At 44.3% G+C, this 20088-nt stretch overlaps 1 pseudogene; it reads left to right on the top strand.

Moving 5' to 3' along the window:
* Positions 1–15976: 15976 nt before the first annotated feature.
* Positions 15977–16752, top strand: LOC122225389 (annotated as a pseudogene).
* Positions 16753–20088: the final 3336 nt, after the last annotated feature.

Here is a 20088-nt window from a genome sequence, read left to right as displayed (position 1 = left end):
CCAGCACAACTTAATTCTAACCTATTAGTTTGGGTCTCTCCAGAACTTCTGGTCCCTGTCCCCTAAAAATTGTTGGAAGGGACTTACAAAATATATGTATGTAAATTTTATACAAATTACTTTTAAATGATAAACCAATATAGGGGCGCCTGGGTGGCTCAGTCGGTTAAGCGTCTAATGCTTGATTTCGGCTCAGGTCATGATCTCACGGTTCATGAGTTCAAGCCCCATATCGGGCTCCCCGCTGACAGTGGAGAGCCTGCTTAGGATTCTCTCTCTTCTCTCTCATTCTCCTCTCTCTGCCTCTGTCTCTCAGTAAATAAACTTTTAAAAATGAATGATAGATCAATATAGATATAGAAACAGATATGCCTAGAGAGAGAGAGAGAGAGGAATAAAGTAAATATGGCAAGATGTTAACAATTCTGGAATCCAGAGGAGGCTTTACCGATGTCCATTGTCCTTGTTTTTCATCTCCCCACTATGTTTGAAATTTTCATAATTAAAAGTTGTAAAGTAATGTATATAATTGTTGGATCTAATTATATATTGTACACCTGAAACTAATGTAATATTTTATATCCACTATACTGCAATTTTTTTAAATATTAAAATCACACCGTTAGCTCTTAAAACAAAACACAATTTTCTCCTGGGAAAAAAAATGTCGGGAAATAGCAAAAAAAGGCAGGGGATGAAAGTGAAATAAAGACATTTTCAAAAACACAAATAATCAAACAAAAAAAGGCTTCCATCAAACAGGCAAATCCCTAGGCCAGTGGGCACTACTTCAGGACATCGCTGCCCTGAGTTGGCCAAAGGACAAAAGTACAGATTGCCACCGAAATAGAAGAGTCTCGCCCAAAGCAAGATGACTCAGTACGTTTTAAAGATAAAGGATGGGCAAAAGTATGCCACATAGGGGCACCTGGGTGGCTCAGTCAGTTAAGAGTCCGATTCTTGATTTTGGCTCAGGTCGTGATCTCACAGTTTGTGGGTTCGAGCCCTTCTTTGGGCTCTGTGCTGACAGTGAGGAGCCTGCTTGGGGTTCTGTCTTCCTCTCGCTCTCTGCCCCTCCCTCCCACCTCTCAAAATAAATAAACATTTTTTTAAAGCATTAAAAAATATACCACATAGACAAAATAAAGAAAGATGTGGGGGAAGGCGGGGGGGGGGGGGGAAGGAATAATGGAAGGAATGAAAAGCAGGAAAGCAAGATCCTACCTTGCTAATACTGGTTTAAGGTAAAAATTATAGGCACTTTATAACAATAAAGATTTACTTTACCAGGAGGATTTAACAAATTCCTGTGCAACCAAATAACATAGCAACAAAGTTTACTGAAAAAACAAGAAGGAATCAACACACATATTATTATTGTAAGAGTTTATTTTACCCCTCTTAGCCTGTGACAGAACAATACAAAAAAAATAAAGACGTACATTTGAGTAACAAAATTGATATGATTGATCTAATTGATATATATTGAACTCTATACTTTGAAAACAAAAAATACATCTTTTGAAGGGCTTATGGAAAATTCACCAGAATCGACTATTAGACCAAAAGAAAACTGAATAAATTCTATAGCTTAATAGACATTCTATTATGATAATGTAATTAAACTTGAAATAGGTAACACAAAGTTTTTTAAACTCTACTAAATGGAATTTTAAAAAGTCTTAAGTAATTCATAAGAAGAGAAATTAAAACCGAAATTGCAGAAGACTGGAGACAAAAATATTTTATTGATTTAAATAGTAAAACACATAAATGTGAAAATGAAAATAAATGAATTAAACATCCCACTCACAAAGTTAAAAAAGGAGCCACAGAAAAACTAAAGACTTCCTAAAGATAAAACTAGAAACTTAAATGAGAAAACAGAAAAACAATAGAGCTTATAAATGTATTTGGGAACTTTTCAAACTATACCACAAAGCTATAGCGATCAAAACAGTATGGTACTGGCATAAAATCAGACACATAGACCAATGGAACGGAATCAAGAACCCAGAAATAAACTCATGCATATTCAGTCAACTAACGTTTGACAAGAAAGCCAAGAATACTCAGTGGGGAAAATAGTCTCTTCAACAAATGCAGTTGGGAAAGTTGGATATTCACATGCAAAAGAATGAAAGTCTTCATTCATGAAACTTAACTCCAAATGCATTAAAGACTTCAATGTAAGACCTAAAACCATAAAACTCCTAGAAGAAAACATAGAGAAAAGGTCCTTGACATTGGTCTTGGCAATGATTATTTTGGATATGACACCAAAAGCACAAGCAACAAAAGTAAGAATGAATAGGTAGGACTATATTAAACTTAAAAGCTTCTGCCCATGAAAACAAATTATCAACAAAAGGAAAAGGCAGCCAATGGGAGAAAAATCTCAAAAAATTAAAAGTAGAATCTAAGGGAAGGGGAAAAAATATTTTCACACCATATATCTGGTAAAGGGGTTAATATCCAAAAGGTATAAGGAATCCATGCAACTCAATGGCAAAAAAAAATAAATCCAATTAAAAATGGGCAAAGGATATAAACAGACATTTTTTCCAAAGAAGACATGCATATGGTCGACAGGAATATGACAAGATGCTCAACATCACTAACCAACAGGGAAATGCAAAACAAAACCACAATGAGCTATCACTTCACACCTGTTAGAATGGCTATTATCAAAAAGACAAGTAACAAGTGTTGGTGAAGATGTGGAGAAAAGGGGACTCTTGTGTACCGTTTGTGGGAATATATATTTGGTGCAGCCACTATGGAAAAGAGTCATGATATTTCCTCAAAAGGAAAGAATTAGAAATAGAACTACCATATAATCCAGCAATCCCATTTCTGGATATATACCCAGTGGAAATGAAATCACTATGTTTAAGAAATACCTGCATCCCCATGTTTATTGCAGCATTATTCACAATAGCCAAGACATGGAAACAATCTAAGTATCCATAGACAGATGAATGGGTAAAGACAATGTCATGTACACACACACACACACACACACACACACACACACACACACTGGAATATTAGTTAGCTTATATAACCATTAAAAAGAGAGAAGGAAATTCTGCCATTTGTAACAATATGAATGGACCTTGAGGGCATTACACTGAGTGAAATAAGTCAGACAGAGAAAGACAACTACTGTAGAGTATCGCTTATATGTGGAATCTAAAAATGTCAAATTCATAGAAAGAGAGTATCATGGTGGTTGCCAAGGGCTGGAGGGTAAGGAAAATGGGGAAGTGTCGGCCAAAGTGCACAAACTTCCAGTCATAAGATACATAAGTTCTGGGGATCTAAGGTACGGCATGGTGACTGTATTATATACCTCAAAGTTAGGTGAAGTAATGGATGCATTACTAACCTTATTGTGGTAATCATTTTGTAAATATATACATGTATCAAATCATCACGTTGTACACCTGAAACTTGCACAAAGTTTTATGTCAATTATATCTCAATAAATCTGGGAAAATATATACTCAAGACTAATTCTTTTCCTTTGAGTAATCTCTACATCCAACGTGGGGCTCAAACTCATAACCCCCAGTTCAAGAATCACATGCTCTTCTGACTGAGCCAGCCAGGTGCCCCTCAAAACTAATTCTTTAGGGGGAAAAAAACCCATCAGCGAACCAAATCATAGCATGGGGGAAGGCTAGGTAAAGGGGAAAACATAAATGCAAAAAATAGTAAACAAGAATATGTAAATGAGACTATTTCTTTGATGCGAAGAAATTTTGCTCAACTCTGTGTAAGTAAAAATATCAATTAAATGGCAAATGCTCTATAAAAAGGAAGACTGTTAGAAGAAAAAGAAAATCCAGTGGATGGCAGTGGGGAGAGGGAGAGACAAGAAAGTTTCAAATACTCTCCACTGAAAAGATGAATGAGGGGCACCTGGGTGGCTCAGTCGGTTAAGTGTCCACATTTGGCTCAGGTCATGATCTCATGGTTCGTGAGCTTGAGTCTCAAGTCGTGCCCTGTGAAGACAGTTCAGAGCTGGAGCCTGCTTCAGATTCTGTGTATCCCTCTCTCTCTGCCCCTCCCTGCTCACACTCTGTCTCTCTCTCTCTCTCAAAAATAAACATAAAAAAAAAGGGGGGGGGTGCACCTGGGTGGCTCAGTCGGTTAAGCGTCTGACTTTGGCTCAAGTTATGATCTCACAGCTCATGGGTTCAAGCCCTGCATCGGCTTCGTGCTGACAGCTCAGAGCCTGGAGACTGCCTCGGATTCTCTGTCTCTCTGGGCCCCTCCCCCCGCTCATGCAACACACTCTCTCTCTCAAAAATAAACATTAAAAAAAAAAGATAAATGAACTCAAGCCCAGATGCATTCATGTGTGACTCTAACCAGAACAACAAAGCCACATTATTCTTAGCAGGAAAACACTACAAGTATTCCCAGGAAAGTCAGAAACTAGTTAAGGATGATCACAGTCGCCTTCATTACTTAATGGGTAGGAGGGATTAGCCAATGGACATTAATAACAGAAAAACATAAAACATATAAAAAATCATAAAGGAATACACTATGTAATCGTAAACCTGGAAAACCTACGAGAATCAACTGAAAACTGCCACAGACAATAAGGCAATTCAGAAAAGTGGCTGGGCACAAGATTATTATACAAAACTCAATAGCTTTCCTATTAACACAAAGCACAACTGATTAGAACAAGAGAAGATTCTTGTTATGGTAATAAGCAAAGAGATCAAAGGTCTTAGCGAACAAGTAATATGCAAGAACTATAGGGAAAAAATCAAGTACGGCCGAGTGGCACAAAAGTCTTGACTAAACCAAAAGGCACACCCTGTTTGGTAGGAAAAACTTTTATTTTATTAAAGATGTTAATTCTCCTTTTACTCATCTATAAATTTTAGAACACAATAAACTTATAAGCTGGGTTGATATGTGCTCCCTAGCACATAGCACTGTACCCCATACTAATACTCTCTATTTCTTTTAAGGGAAAAACATCCAAGGAAACTCAGAAAAACAAAAACAAAACAAAAAAACCCAAGTATCTAGTGAGATCCCTTCCTCACTCCTTACCAGTTCTGGAAGGAATATGCTCCAGAATGAGCTTTACACTGGGAGCCTCTTTCCTCGAAGAACACCTGAGAAAGGGCCCCGCGATGGGTCCCTTGACAGGAATTCAACTCTACCCTCTCCCTCCAGACCCACAGCACCGAGGTCTGGCTCTGGGAGCCCCAGCTCCCTGTGGCCCACACCTTCCTGTGGCCACAATGCTGGACAGCCTTGGATCTTGTAACAGCCTTGGAACACCATGTCCCGAGCTGCCACCTCTGAGCGACACTTCAGAGCACAGGGAGCTCCAGTCCTTACCATCGGAAAGCTCTGCCTTGTGTCTGAGAGACGCTGTCAGGGGTTTAATTGTGCCCTCCACACCCTCCCCCAAATATGTTTAAGTCCTAACTCCCAGTACCTTCAGAATGGGATTTTAGTTGGAAATAGAGTCACTGCAGGTGTGATTATTTAAGATGAGGTCGTATCACAGTAGAGTGGGCCCCTGATCCAATATGACTGGTGTCCTTATAAAAAGACAGCCATATGAAGACACAGAGAGACAGTCACGTGAACACTGAGGATTAGAGGGTTGTGTCTACAGTCCTAGGAACCACAAAGAAGGAAGCGTTCTCCTACAAGCTTTATTTTTTATTTTATTTTATTTTATTTTAGAGAGTGAGGGCACATGTGAGCAGGGGAGAGGAGCTGAGGGAGAGAGAGAGAGAGAGAGAGAGAGAGAGAGAGAGAGAGAGGCTACACGCTCAACGCAGAGCCCAACTCAGGGCTTGATCCCAGGACCCTGGATTCATGACCTGAGCCGAAGTCAAGAGGCGGACACAGCCTACTGAGCCACGCAGGCACCAACCCCCCACCAACTACAGATTTTAGAAGGAGCGTGGTCCTGCAGATTTCCCCAGGGCTGTGTGACAATACATTTCTGTTTGGAGTCACCTCGTTTGTGGTACTTTGTCTCATAGCAGCCCTGGAAATTAACACACATGTCTATGATCAGAAGCTGTGCACTCTCCCCCACCGGGGCAGGAAACCGAGCTCCTGGTGGAAAAACAGAGGGTTTTAAACAGGGAATGCTGACCAGTTCAGCTAAGAGTGTGCTTTCCTAAGCAAGGAGCCCAAGCTTGAGAGGCACACCCTCAGGGCATGACATCACCCCAGTGCCTTTGTCCTTTCAAATGCCTCCAGTTCACCCAGCTTCCACCTAAGGACTGACTGGTGGAAGTCAGTCCCTGGCTGACTACCAGCCCTGTGCTGCAGCAAGGCTGCTGGGCCAGCACCACACTGGCCCTGTGGTTACTCAACATTGGTAACCCAAGGGTCTTGGGGAGAGAGTGGGCCTCAGAGGACCCCAGACTGTACTTTGGGATCTGACATCATTGCATATGGTGCCTGGAGCACTAAAATCTGTGGACTCGCCGGGGCATGTTTTTTGTAGCCCAAATTGGAAGGGCCACCCAGGTGACACATACGCCCCTCACTCTACCTGCGTCTCTCCCACTCACCCACCTGGCAAACTTTTACTCATTCTTCACAAACCAGGTCATGGCCCCTCTTTCTCCAACAGGCGAAGTTAATGGCTCCCTCCTTTGTGCCACCCCCGGATCCCCTACATACGTTCTTCTGTTACAGCTCTTCCCACATTCTGAAGACATTGTCAAATACATTAATCTTTCCAACTGTGGACAGAATGGTAGAACATTCTCGCCTGTTCCAGGACAAAATCTCTCTCCTGAGATCATTTTGTTTGTAGCTGGTGATCTCCCTCATCAAACAAAGAGTTCCCTGAGAGAAATGTCCTTTGCCTTCCTCTGGTGCTACCCCCACTTACACTGAAGTTACCCTCAGGAAATGCAGCTGCCGTCTGCAACACTTCCTACTTCCAAGGAGGCACCCTGAGAACCCCGTTACTTCTCTCCGGTGCTTTCTAGCCCTTGTCTCCAGGGAACCAGGCAGTCCAATTTGTTTAATGCCATGTGATCTGCTGTATCCACAGCACATATTATGGTCTTAATTTAATTTATTATAGACATTGTGACATGAGTCTGTATTTCTGAAAAACAGGTCACCTCTTACATTACTTATTTGGCCATCAGCCTTCTCCTAGTTGACAAGGGTGGAAATCTGTATGTCTGTGTTCTAGTAATGGATAATATTTTCTGCTGGTATAAGAATCAAAAACCTTGGTAATGTTCATAGCCTTTGATCCAACAAGTTCCACTTCTAGAAGTTTACCCCAGGAAAATGACCAGACCCATGAACCCAGGGGGTTTACAGCAGCACTATTTACGTGCAACAGAGGAGATTCTAGAGGGGAATTTGGGTATAACCTTTCCAAAGCAAACATGAGGGACATATTTGGCCATAGAACATCAACAGGCTTGAGCCCAAGGTTGTAATGAAGTAGAGAAATGGTGATGTCCCTAGGTTGGCCAGCACTAACAGGGACTGAGGTGCAGCATGCCCTGAGAGGCTTGGAGATAGGCCAGACACCTGACCAGGCTCTTGCCTCTCTAGTCTTGGGGTCATCTCACCTCCCAAGGGAAAGTCAACCAGTTCTCCTGGCTTCCCATGTATCTCCAAGTTCTACCAGGGAGATTGGCTGGTTCAAGGGCATCTCATAGGATAAAGCCTAGAAGGATGGATGGTCCATCCCTCCCAATCCAATATGTCCTCACCTTCTCCACTATGAGTCACCACTCAGCTCCCTATCTCTGCTCCCTAGAGATGCAAAAGCATCATTTTCTAAGTTTTTCTTGGGAGTTTCTCTTTGCTTCCTCCCTGCCAGGCCTGGTTTTAAGTGAACATAGCTCCCCGCCCTAGCAATACATTAATTCAGTGCACACACTATTTATTGGTCAGATTCTTTATTTGGGTTGCAAGTAACAAAAACACACTCAAAAAAATTTCAACCAAAACAAGGAAAAAAAAAGAAAAGGAAAGGAGGAAAGAAGAAAAAGGAAAGAAAAGAAAGTTGAAGGGGTGCCTGGATGGCTCAGTTGGTTGAGCATCCAACTCTCAATTTCAGCTCAGGTCATGATTCCAGGGTCATGGGATCAAGCCTGCATTGGGCTCTGAGCTGAGCATGGACCCTGTTTAGGATTCTCTCTCTCTCCCTCTGCCCCTCTGTGAGTGCTTTCTCTCTCTAAAAAGAAAGAAAGAAAAGTAGGAAGGGAGGGAGGGAGGAAGGGAGAGTGGGAGAGTGGGAGGGAGAGATGGAGAAAGAAAGGAAGGGAGGGAGGGAAGGAGAAAAAGGAAGAGAAAGAAAGAAAGAAAGAAAGAAAGAAAGAAAGAAAGAAAGAAAGAAAGAAAGAAAACAAAGTTGAAAAGGGAGAAGTCTGGGAATAAATTACTTCAGACACACTTCCTCTCACTCTTTCCTTTATTGTCTGCTTTCTCAGCATTGGCTTCATGTTCAGGCTGACTCTCCTTCTCCTGCTACGGCCATGATAGCTAGCTTAGCAGCTCTCAACTTAATCCTCTTCTCAGCTAATGATTCCACAGTGGTCACGTGGGTGGAGGGTAGGAAGTATGGGCAGGAGGGAAGGGTTTTTTGTTTTGTTTTGTTTTGTTTTTTATGCTGGTTTCAGGAAATATCTCAGAGGAGGCTCTGAGTAGTCTGGTTTGGGTACTATGCCTAACCCTAACCCAAACACTGTGGCCAAAGGATCACAGGTTCACTGTTGGTGCTGGGGAGTGAGTTGGGCCTCATTTGAATTTTATGGACTAAGAATCAAAGGGAGGTAGTCCCCTGATGATATGCTAGACAAAGAAGGTGTGGTCCTTTACACTTGACTGTCCCAATCCCTGTGTGTCTTTGTGCTTAGTCAAGCTTCCCAATCTCTCCTGAGTTTGGTCAGGAGTCAACTTCCACAGACTAACATTTTTGTGCTCAGCAGGCAGCCCCGGGTTCCAAAGCTGTCATCAGGCTCCATGCAGCTCCTGACATCAGATTTGGGTGTATTCTTAGGGAAACAGCAACACTGACTAAGCAGTGGGATTCCTAGAGTTTGCCCGTAAGTCAGGCTTCACCCTGAGTGAAGCCCGCTTCCCTTGTCTACCCGGAGACAGAGTCCACGATGGCAGGCCCTGGACAGAAATGGGAACTCTGTCCAACATGTGGTTGTACAGCTTGTGTCCTGACACAGTTCTGCACAGGCCCAGAGGAAGGGGGAATTTTTCAGAATTCATACAGCTTTTAAGAATTCACCAGGCTCCTTCCAGGCTAATAAGCACCTGTATACAACATAGGTACAGATAAGGAGTGCTTGCACCAAGGGTGATACAGGAAGAATTTCAAGGCTTGGACTTAGACCCGAGCGACATGGCTCAAGTATCAGAATGATTGCTTTATGAGATATCTTTGTTGTTCCTGGGTATGACGTGGCAGAGGTAGAAAGGTAACAAACTCACAGTCCTGTGCTGTCTGGTCTGGCCAACATCTTGCTCCCCATTGACTGCTGACACCTCCAAACTCTGGAGTGAGGTGTTTCTCTGGGAATTGACACAAGAGGCCATGGGGAGTGGCAGCCACCCAGCTGGATGTACCTTTGTCTCATTTCCCTCCTGTGCACTGCTTTCAGCTGCTTTAGGAGTAAACCAAAATGAAAGAACTTTGAGCAGGATCCAAGTGGTCATTCTTGCCCACTCTCAATCCCAGACCAAACTTCATGGGTCAGTCAAGCTCATGGAGCTGCAAGGATCCTACTGAACCTCTGAAAATGAGTAAATAAAACTTTCAGGTGGAGTTATAGTCACCTACCGAGAAAGCCACACCTTGGCTCCACTGACTGTCCTACTCAGGCTTGAGTGGCCCCAGCAGATTTAGTAGAGTTCAATGGCTCTCCTTCGGTGGGGAGAGAGGAGTGGCCTGGCGTGCCTGTGTTGTTGTTGTTGTTGTTGTTGTTGTTGTTGTTGTTGTTGTTCGGTGGGGAGAGAGGAGTGGCCTGGCGTGCCTGTGTTGTTGTTGTTGTTGTTGTTGTTGTTGTTGTTGTTGTTGAACACAGAGTGTTTATCATCTCTGAGCAAGTAAGCGATTTGTAAATATTATCTCATCTAAATTTCACAGCAGACCCTTATCATCTCTGAGGTTAAACAACTTGCTCACATTACAGAACCACCAGCAACTGAGGGACTTCATGCAGTCACTCTCTGTCTCCTTGAATTGGGGGTAGTTCTATCAGCCCCTCCCCCCCACCCAGCCCCATATACTGAGCTGTGCCTCTCCCATAGCATCTAGCCATGGGATAACCCAGGTGAAGTGACTTGGCTCCTCTAGATCATTCCCTGGACTCGAACTCTCTGCTTCCAAAGGCGAGAAGTGCCTGAGCCGCAGTTCCAGAATGGACTCCTCTACAAGGTCTCAGAGAAGCCGCTCACACGGGCAGCAGGCTACAGTTCCCATTCAGACATGACTTTGTGAGCCATTGGGGCTCTGAGGTCCTTTGACTCCCCAAGTAGGATTGTTTCCCCCGTTGCATTATGGGTTCTGTAGATAATTCTAGTTTTCGTAGACTCAAGGCAAAATCTTAAAGCCCACAGAGGATGTCTAGGTCTAGCCCACAGAGGAGGTCCTAGGGCTGGTGCCCCCAGTTTTCCCTTTGATCCAGTCAGCCCACTGGGTTCTCTCATATCAGAGACACCAGGAAGGGATGGACCCCGTGAACAGCATCAGCTCCAGCTCAACAGTATCAACAGGGACCCCGGTTCTGTTGTCCCTCTGCTCCACCCTGACATTGTGTGGCCTTTAGTCTCAGGTAGGCTTCTGAGGGGCTTATTCTTGAATCTGTTTTTTCAAAAGGAATGAGAGCTTTCTCAGAGTTTCCCAGCAGATACTCTTCTTTGCCCATCCCTGGCAAGGAGAATGGGACCACAGGGTTGAGCTTAGATTAATCACCAAGGGACCAATAAATGCCAAGGGGTAAACTGCCCAGACCACTCTAGGTATTATGATTGATAAGAAACATATATGGGGGGGGGGGGGCACCTAGATGACTCAGTCGGTTAAGTGTCTGACTCTTGATTTCAGCTCAGGTCATGATCTCACAGTTCATGAGTTCGAACCCCACATTGGGCTCGGTGCTGATGGTGTGGAGCCTGCTTGGAATTCTCTCTCTCTCTCTCTCTCTCCCTCTCTCTCTCTCTCTCTCTCCCCCCTCCCCCACTCGTGAGCATGCTCTCTAAATAAATAAATAAGTAAATAAATAAATAAATAAATAAATAAAGTTTTAAAAAAAAAGAAAGAAAAAATAGATATATTTGGTCTTCACCCATGGTTCCTGGCTCACAGCTCCTAAAACCCTTGCCATTTCGGGAAGTGTTGAGAGCTTAAAGGTGTCTCTTGTGTAATGCTAATGAGGTGACTTTTGCACTGCACCTAAAGATGGGGGCTAGTTGCCAGGGGAGCCAACCATGTGATCAGAGGGTTAGAACTTTTGGTCCTACCTTGTGACCTCCAGGGAGGGGGGATGGGCTGGAGGTTGAATCATTTCGCCAATGGTCAATGATTTAATCAACCCTGCCTGTATCATGAAGCCTCCATAAAATCCCGGAAGGACAAGGTTCATAGAGCTTCCAGGTTGGTGAACACACAATTTGGGAAGAGTGGTGTGCCTGGAAAGGGCTTGGAAGTTCCACACCTCTTCCCACATCCCTTGCCCTATGCAACTCTTCCTTCTGGCTATCCCTAAGTTATATCCTTTTACAATAATCAAGTAATCTAGCAAGTGAAATGTTTCTGAGTTCTGTGAGCCATTCTAGCAAGTTAATCAAAGCCAGGAAGGGGGTCTTGGGAACTCTGATTTATAACCAGTCCATCAGAAGCACAGGTAACAACACAGGCTTGCAACTGGCTTCTGACGTGGAGGAGGGGGGCAGTCTTATAAGATGGAACCACTAACCTGCGAATCTGATACTGTCACTGTCTTCAGAACTGACTTGAATTGTAGGATACCCAGCAGGTGTCTGAGAACAACTTGTTGGTGGGAGGAAGCCTACACACACGCACACACACGCACACATGCACTGACACACACACACACACACACACACACACACACACACGCCCATGCAGGTACGAGCGTATGTTGGAAGTGGGGCCAAGAACTTAATTTACCTTGAAACTTAGCACCTGTGGGTTCAGCAAGATATCAAATGCCAAGACAGGATAACAACGTCACAGAGTCCATCAGGGCCCTAAAACTCCCTCCCCAGCTCCCTGCAGGGGGCCCGCTGCCTCTATGCTTGAGGCATCCTTGTTTTGTACCTGCTAAGTCACTGGGTTTGGTTAAGCCTGGAATAGTTTTCCATGAACCTCTTAGAACAGCTGAACCCCAGGCTATTTTAAGTCTTGATCATTCATAAGTGGAGCCAGTACCTTTTCAAAGTTTGAGTTCACCCCTTATTGTGGCAAAACGCCTGTCACCTCTTACTGTAGTCTGGCAGAATGCGCATATATCAAGGCACCTCTTCAGGCCCGTCTTCTTTAGTAGAAGATATGAAGAAGTGCATTCCTGTTCCTCTCTGAGGTTCTGCAAGAATAATCGTGTCGTGTAGGTAAATGAGATAATCTACATCCCAGATCATTTTTTACCACGGAGTGGTTAAAGGGATCAGGAGTCCCTGAGATGTTCTGGAGCATCCCTTCAAGTTGATAAAACACCACGGACCAGTAAGAATATGTGGGGTTTTTTCCCCCCTCACTAAGCATGGATTTTTCTTATACCATTCCCCACTAAATACCAACCCCCTCTCTGGCAATAGGTCCCACCTCTAAGAAAACGCATGCACATTCCCACTGTGTCCAACTGTTCTACCCACTTACCACTGTGGGGAGTTCATAGGGCCTCACTGATAATCAGTAGCTCTTCAACGAGTTTCTGTAAATCTTTAATTTTAAACAATAAAATCTACTTTCACCTGCTCTCAGCAAACATGACCGCCACTCTTTCATGGAGAAAGAAAAGGTTATTCTAGTTTAGGGCTGCCTTTTCAGGCTCCGCTCTTGATCTCGGGGTGTTTAGAAATCACTGAGATCAAAGCCCTCCGGATTTATCCACAGGTCCAAACCCAGAAGGGGGTGGAGGGGTGGGACCTGGCCCTCTGTGGCCTCTGCCTACTCCATTTACCACACCTGGGAAGGAAGGACCACTTTGTACCTACACACTGCCTTTGGAGAGCGCTACATTTTATGAAGGCTGGATTTAAAAATCAGACATCTGGTAGCTGGGAGAGCCAGAATTCAACCCAGTTCTCGCTCCAAAACTGTTTCCACCTTGCCGATCTTATATGCTGTTGATATGTCTGTCTAATAGAAACCCCCAGAGAATCCGTTAAAAAGCAGAGCCACAAAGAGAGCTCAGTAAGCTGACTTCTTTTAATAACGACTTTAACCATTTCAGACAATATAGTGAAACAATTTACTAGTTAAGGTAACTGCTACAATCAAGGTGACTCCCTCTCTGGGCTACATCTCTGGAAGGAATCAAAAGGAACTGGTAACGGTGGCTGCCTCTGGGGAGCAAACCTAAGCGACCAGGAATGGAGTAGGAGGGAAACTCACACCTCACTATTCAATGTCTGATTGTTGTGCCATATGAATGTGTAACCTATTGAAAATCAAAATTCCACAGGATTAATAAGCAGTGAGCCAAAAAGTGCAGGGCACCTGGCTGGCTCAGTCAGAAGCGCATATGACTCTTGATCTCAGGGTAGTAAGTTCGAGCTGCACATTGGGTGTAAAGATTACTAAAAAAAAAAAAAAAAAATAATAATAATAATAATAATAATAATAATAATAATAAACTTTTTTAAAAGTTCAGGATATTAAAAAGACACTAGGGGGCACCCAGGTGACTCAGTCGGTTAAGCGCCGGATTCTTGATTTTGGCTCAGATCATGATCTTACCATCGTGAGATCGAGCCCTGCATCCAGGGCTCTGCACTGAGTGTGGAGCCTGCTTGAGATTCATTCTCTCTCTCTCTCTCTCTCAAATAAAATAATAAAAAATATATATCATGTCCTTTTATTTTTAAAAAAATAAAAATAAAAGGACATTAGAACTACTGTTGAATTGGGGCACCTGAGTGGCTCAGTCAGTTGAGCATCAGACTCTTGATTTTGGCTCAGGTCACATCGGGCTCTTTTCCGACAGCGTGGAGCCTGCTTGAGATTCTCTCTCTCCCTCTCTCCTTGTCTCTCTCTCTCTCTCTCTCTCTCTCTCTCTCTCTCTCACACACACACACACACACACAAAATAAATAAATAAACATTAAAAAAAACTACTGTTGAGTTATTCTATCACCTCTCAATCATTTTCAACCTAAAACAATATTAAACAACATTCAGATGATATCAGATAGCATTTCAACCCTCTCCAATGAAATTTACTGTTTTTTCAAATGTTTAAGAAGATAGGAACCTCTTCTATCTTTTCCGGATAGATTAACAAAGATTTTGCTGTCACCTGGGGGACAGTTTATTATTCCTTTTATTATTTCCCTCTGGGTAAAATGACTGTCAGGCTAAGATCCAATTACCTCTGTCTCAGAAGGTTCAATGCGCATCTCTCTCTCTTTTTTTTTTTTTTTTTTTTAAGGAAAGCTATTAAACAATAAGATATCATTAACTTGGGGCAGAAAATGTTCTCACAGCAAAACCTTGTGAGCATTTAGATGCTTTATTCTTTGCAATTATTAAAGTTCTCTTTTGCCAAAGGTCCACATAAGATAGATCCTGGGCATCTTGAGTGCTTTTTTTGTTTTAATATAATTTATTGTCAGATTGGTTTCCATAGAACATTTAGTGCTTTTAAGGAGAAGCCCTTGTGTGATGTAACCAGAAGAGTCCACAGTCACCCTTCACCAATCCCATGTGATTTTCCAAGAGAGGAAAAATTACTCATTGAATGATAGAAGGAGGCTTCTGTTATACAGCAGACAAACTGACCAAGCGTTTCCTGCAGTAGGTAATATTTACAACAGCACCCAAAATATAAAATACCAAGAGATTGGGGCACCTGGGTGGCTAAGTCAGTTGAGCATCTGACTCTTGATTTTTGGCTCGGGTCATGATCTCACGGTTCATGAGACTGAGCCCCAGGTCGGGCTCTGCACTGACAGCAAGGAGCCTGCTTGGAATTCTCTCTCTCTCTCTCTCTCTCTCTCTCTCTGCCCCTCCCCTGCTCCTGCTCTGTCTCTCTCTGTCTCTCAAAAATAAATAAATGTTTAAAAAAAAAACTTTTTTAAACCAGGTTCCACAGAGGAAGAAGATGCCAGCCAGTTCTGCCATAAACGGGGCAGAGGCCTAGAAGGCTGGGCCTAAACCTGTGACCAGCCGTACTTTCCAGTGGATTCTCCATACTCACCCGATGTCCGCAGTCTCACCTCATGCATAACCACTATATTAGGTTCTCTGGAGACACAAGATATACAGAGAGAGAGAGAGATTTCTTTTAAGGAATTGGCTCACGTAGTTGTGGGGACTGGCAAGTCAGAAACTGGCAGGGCAGGCCAGCAGGCTGGAGACTCAGGCAAATTTTCTATGCTGTAGACTTCAAAGTTTTGGGTTTTTTTTTTTTAAGTTTATTTATTTATTTTGAGAGAGGGAAAATGCAAATGGGGGAGAGGCGGAGAGAGAGGGAGAGAGAAAGAGAGAGAGAGAGAGAGAGAGAGAGAGAGACTCCCAAGCAGGAGCCTGATGCGGGGCTGGAACTCATGAAACTCAAGATCATGACCTGAAGTCAGATGCTTCCCGGATTGAGCCACCTGGGCATCCAAAAAAAAATCTTTTTAAATGTATATGAGGTACACCTTTTCTTTTTGCCTCAGTCTTCTATATGGCCCAGAAGGTCACTATCATTTATTTTAAATTGATACTTCGGGGCACCCCCAAGATGTCAGCTGATCACTCTTCTGTCGCGAGCCCTGCACCAAACTCATTGGAATCGTGGCGCTGCTGCCTATCAGAAGTCAGTTCAAACAACCCACCGCTAGAGAGACAAAAGGATATAGATATGATGGACGAAGCCATCTATTGCTTGGAGGCCATGTCTTCTTCAGAGACCGTGAGATTAGAATGAGGCTGACAGAAACTTGGTATACAGAACTCTACATTTTGGAGCATCTTGGTGTCTCAAGGAACCCGAAAAATGCGATTCCAAAAGCCACGGTGAGAGAGAAACGCACACCCTGGGAATCTCTAGTCTTCCCATGCCTGGAAACCCGGTCTTCCACTTAATGCAGCTTATGCCAAACTTGTCAACAAAGGGGAAGGGGAAGTGATGAGGGCCCACGTATAGCAGCTAAGGCAAGAGACTGGACTCTGGCTCTGAGACGCCGAGAAAGGTTTTGACCTTCAGGATGATAAACCCGGCAAGTGGTGGACCTGCTTTGTAAAGACACAGCTCCTAAACAAAGAGTCTTTCAGGCTCTTGAGTCTGGGCAGACGCTGCCTCCACAGCCGGGGGCAGCATTTGAGGGCGGATGTACACGGCTCTTGGCCTTTATTTGATAAAGGGTTATACAGAGACAAGGGAGTGTGTCTTTACCTCAAGAGCTCTTTATTATAAAGAATTTGGGTGAGGGAGGGAAGAATGGGCTGTTGAAAGATAATTTGAAGTGTTCTGCAATATTAAGCTGGTGCTTAATAAGAATATATAATTAGGGGCGCCCGGGTGGCTCAGTCGGTTAAGCACCTGACTTCCGCTCAGGTCAGGATCTCATGGTTTGTGGATTTGAGTGCCGTGTTGGGCTCTGTGCTGATGGCTCAGAGCCCGGAGCCTGCTGCAGATTCCGTCCCTCCCTCTCTCTCTGTCCCTCCCCCACTCACACTTTGTCTCTCTCTCTCTCTTTCAAAAATAAAATAAACATTTAAAAATTAAAAAAAAAAAAAACATAATTACAAAAAATTTCCAGGGGCGTCTGGGTGGCTCAGTCGGTTAAGTGTCTGACATCGGCTCAGGTCACGATCTCGCGGTTCATGAGTTTGAGCCCCGCACTGGGCTCCACGCTGACAGTGCTTGGGATTCTCTTTCCCTCTCGTTCTCTACCCCTCCCCCACTCGCTCTCTCTCTCTCTCTTAAAATAAACAGAAAAAATAGAAACTTTCTAACATTTCAAAAAACCATTGTTGATACTTTGTTCAAGATAAGTTTTTTGCACTAATTTGGGTGTATTAAAATATCATATTAAATATTACTCGATTAGCTGAGGTTTGATGTCCCCTTCAACTTTGCACCTAAGGCAAATACCTCACTCACCTTACCCTAGTACCCATTTTACAGATAAGGAAATTGAGGTACCCAGAGGTGAGTGAACTATACCACATGAGGGATTGTGGCAGAACTTGGGACAGCTCTGCCTGGGATCCTAGAACGTTTCTGGCCTTGTGTGTTTCTCTTTGGGGCGTGGAAATGAGATGAGAAGGAGGAAGGGGAATATGGGGAGAGAAGATAAAGAAACAGATGTAACAGAAGAACCAAATTATCATGCTTTCACATCAGTTATCTGCTCAAGCTTTACAGCAATGTTGGGCATCATTAACCCCACTTCTACCTGCCTGGCAAAGTCATGGCAGCTTCCTCTGTAACCCTGGCCTGCAAAGTGCAGCCAGCACCTGCCCTAATGGGCAAGTCTCGGTCATTCTGCCCCACCTAGAGGTGGGCATCCCCCTCACCGAGGACTACATGTGGAAGGAAGACACCTGATAAGGGCCAGAGCCGATGTCCTGTCAGCTGCCCTTGTCTCGCTTGCTTCAACCGATCTGCTCTCCACCACATTTCCTGCCTTCTGGGGGGAATCCCCAAAGCACAATAATGTAAAAAGCAAAACTCAGAACGCCCAGAAACAGAATCTAAAATGACCGAGAAATAAAAACAAGACTGTGAGAAAATAATGAAATTCACAGGATTTCTTGAGGAGCAAGGAATTCAGACCTGTTCTACAGAAGAGCTTAGTGATGGGGAAGAGTGGATGACTATGCAGAGGTGATTTCTGGAGAGGACTAAAGGTCTAAGGAGGGGAAAAAATGTCGCTTGCATCGCATACCTTTTTATAGTGCTTGAAAAAAAATTTTTAACCACATGCCTATGTAAGTTCAATTAAAGAAAACTTGTTTTCTTGGGGCGCCTGGGTGGCTCGGTTGGTTAAGCGTCAGACTCTTGACTTTGGCTCAGGTCATGATCTCACGGTTGTGAATGGGAGCCCCGCGTTGGACTCTGTGCTGACAGCGTGGAATCGGCTTGGGATTCTCTGTCTCCCCCTCTCTCTGCCCCTCCCCTGCTTGTGTTCTCTCTCTCTCTCTCTCTCTCTCACACACACAAAATAAATAAATGAGCATTTTTAAAAAAGAAAAAAGAACACTGTTTTCTTAAGCGGCTGCAACCAGTGGCTAGCTGAGGTCACGGTCACCATTCTGCAACGGCTCACCTCCAGACCTTCCTGACCTCCACACCATCCTTCCAGCTAGGAGAGAATAGCTCAGCGTATGACACATCGGGGGTGGGTCACGTATCCTGCAGACTACATGCACCTCCAAATTAGGCAGCTAATTATTCTAAGGACTCAAAGTCATATCTGAAATTTGAGTCAGCTGAAGTAAAATGGGATGAGTAATTTGCTTCTGGAATGCGGTGCACACGACGCAGACTGATGAGGCTTCCTTGAGAAGCCCGACACCACCCTCTCGGGAACTCCTGGTTGGGGTTAGTGGTTGTGACTCTGCCATGACGTGGGGGAAGAACGGAGGCTGTGAGTCCAGCCGAGCCTATCACCCTCAGGTCAAGTTGAGTCCCGACTAAAGCCCAAGGGCCGGGCCAGGATCACACAACCCCAAGGGTCCCAGAGCAGAGTTAGAGGAACCCCAAAGACCGAAGGGTAAGATGGTACAGGACTGTCTAGCCCCAGAAAGCACAAATGAGGGACGACAGCCCACAGTCTTTCACAGGAGATGCCATTCGTCTGAGTAAGACACCTGTCGAATAAGGTAAGTGACAAGAATGGTAGCCGCTGGAGGGGTGGGACTTCCAGCCCTGAGGGTCTGTAAAGAATCAAAGTAAATTCTGTAGAAGATCTGTCTTCAGGGGCGCCTGGGTGGCTCAGTCGGTTGAGGGGCCGAAGTCGGCTCAGATCATGATCTCACGGTTGGTGGGTTCGAGCCCCACATTGGACTCTGTGCTGACAGCTCAGATCCTGGAGCCTGCTTCAGATTCTGTGTCTCCCTCTCTCTCTGACCCTCCCCCGTTCATGCTCTGTCTCTCTCTGTCTCAAAAATAAATAAATGTTAAAAAAAATTAAAAAAAAAAAAAAAAAAAGAAAGATGATTTGTCTTCAGAAGCTTATACCCCAGGGTCTAATGTGAAAGCAAGGGAGTTGGGGATGGGAGGGCCTGGAGTTAGGAGAGAGGGGACCATGCCAAGAGTGAATGGGTGCCTCCCTTTTCGCCTCCTTTGGGGAAGTCCATCCTTCATGGTCCCTTGATCTCGTGTTCCTGGGCAAGGTCTTCTCCAGCCTCCACTGGCCTCATCTCTCCAGACTCCATCACCCAAAAACCTCCGGCCTCCTTCTGAATAACTCAATCGTGCCTCGGGGTCCCAGATTTGAAAACAAGATTACTTCCCTCAGGTGCACTGTGGATCCCCAAGGGGCTTCCCTGCCCTTCCCAGTTCTTGTTGAGAGCAGTCTTCATGCTCAGATTTACCCCCTTGTGTACACGATGGCTCCCAGGTCTTACAGGCTTAGAAACACAAATGCATTTAAACACTCAGACAAGGGGCGCCTGGGTGGCTCAGTTGGTTGGGCGACCGGACTTCGGCTCAAGTCCGGACCTCGGGGTTCGTGGGTTCGAGCACCCCATCAGGCTCCGTCCGGACAGTTGGAGCCTGGAGCCTGCTTCAGATTCTGTGTCTCCCTCTCTCTCTGCCCTTCCCTTGCTTACACTCTGCCTCTTTCCCTCTCTCATTCTCAAAGATAAATAAACATTAAAAAAAAATAAACAAACACTCGAACAAAAAGAAAACCAGA

This window comes from Panthera leo, chromosome B4, assembly GCF_018350215.1.
Source record: "Panthera leo isolate Ple1 chromosome B4, P.leo_Ple1_pat1.1, whole genome shotgun sequence".
Classification (NCBI taxonomy): Eukaryota; Metazoa; Chordata; class Mammalia; order Carnivora; family Felidae; genus Panthera; species Panthera leo.
The sequence above is the reverse complement of the archived record's forward strand: the minus strand, read 5'-3'. Positions and strand labels throughout refer to the sequence as shown.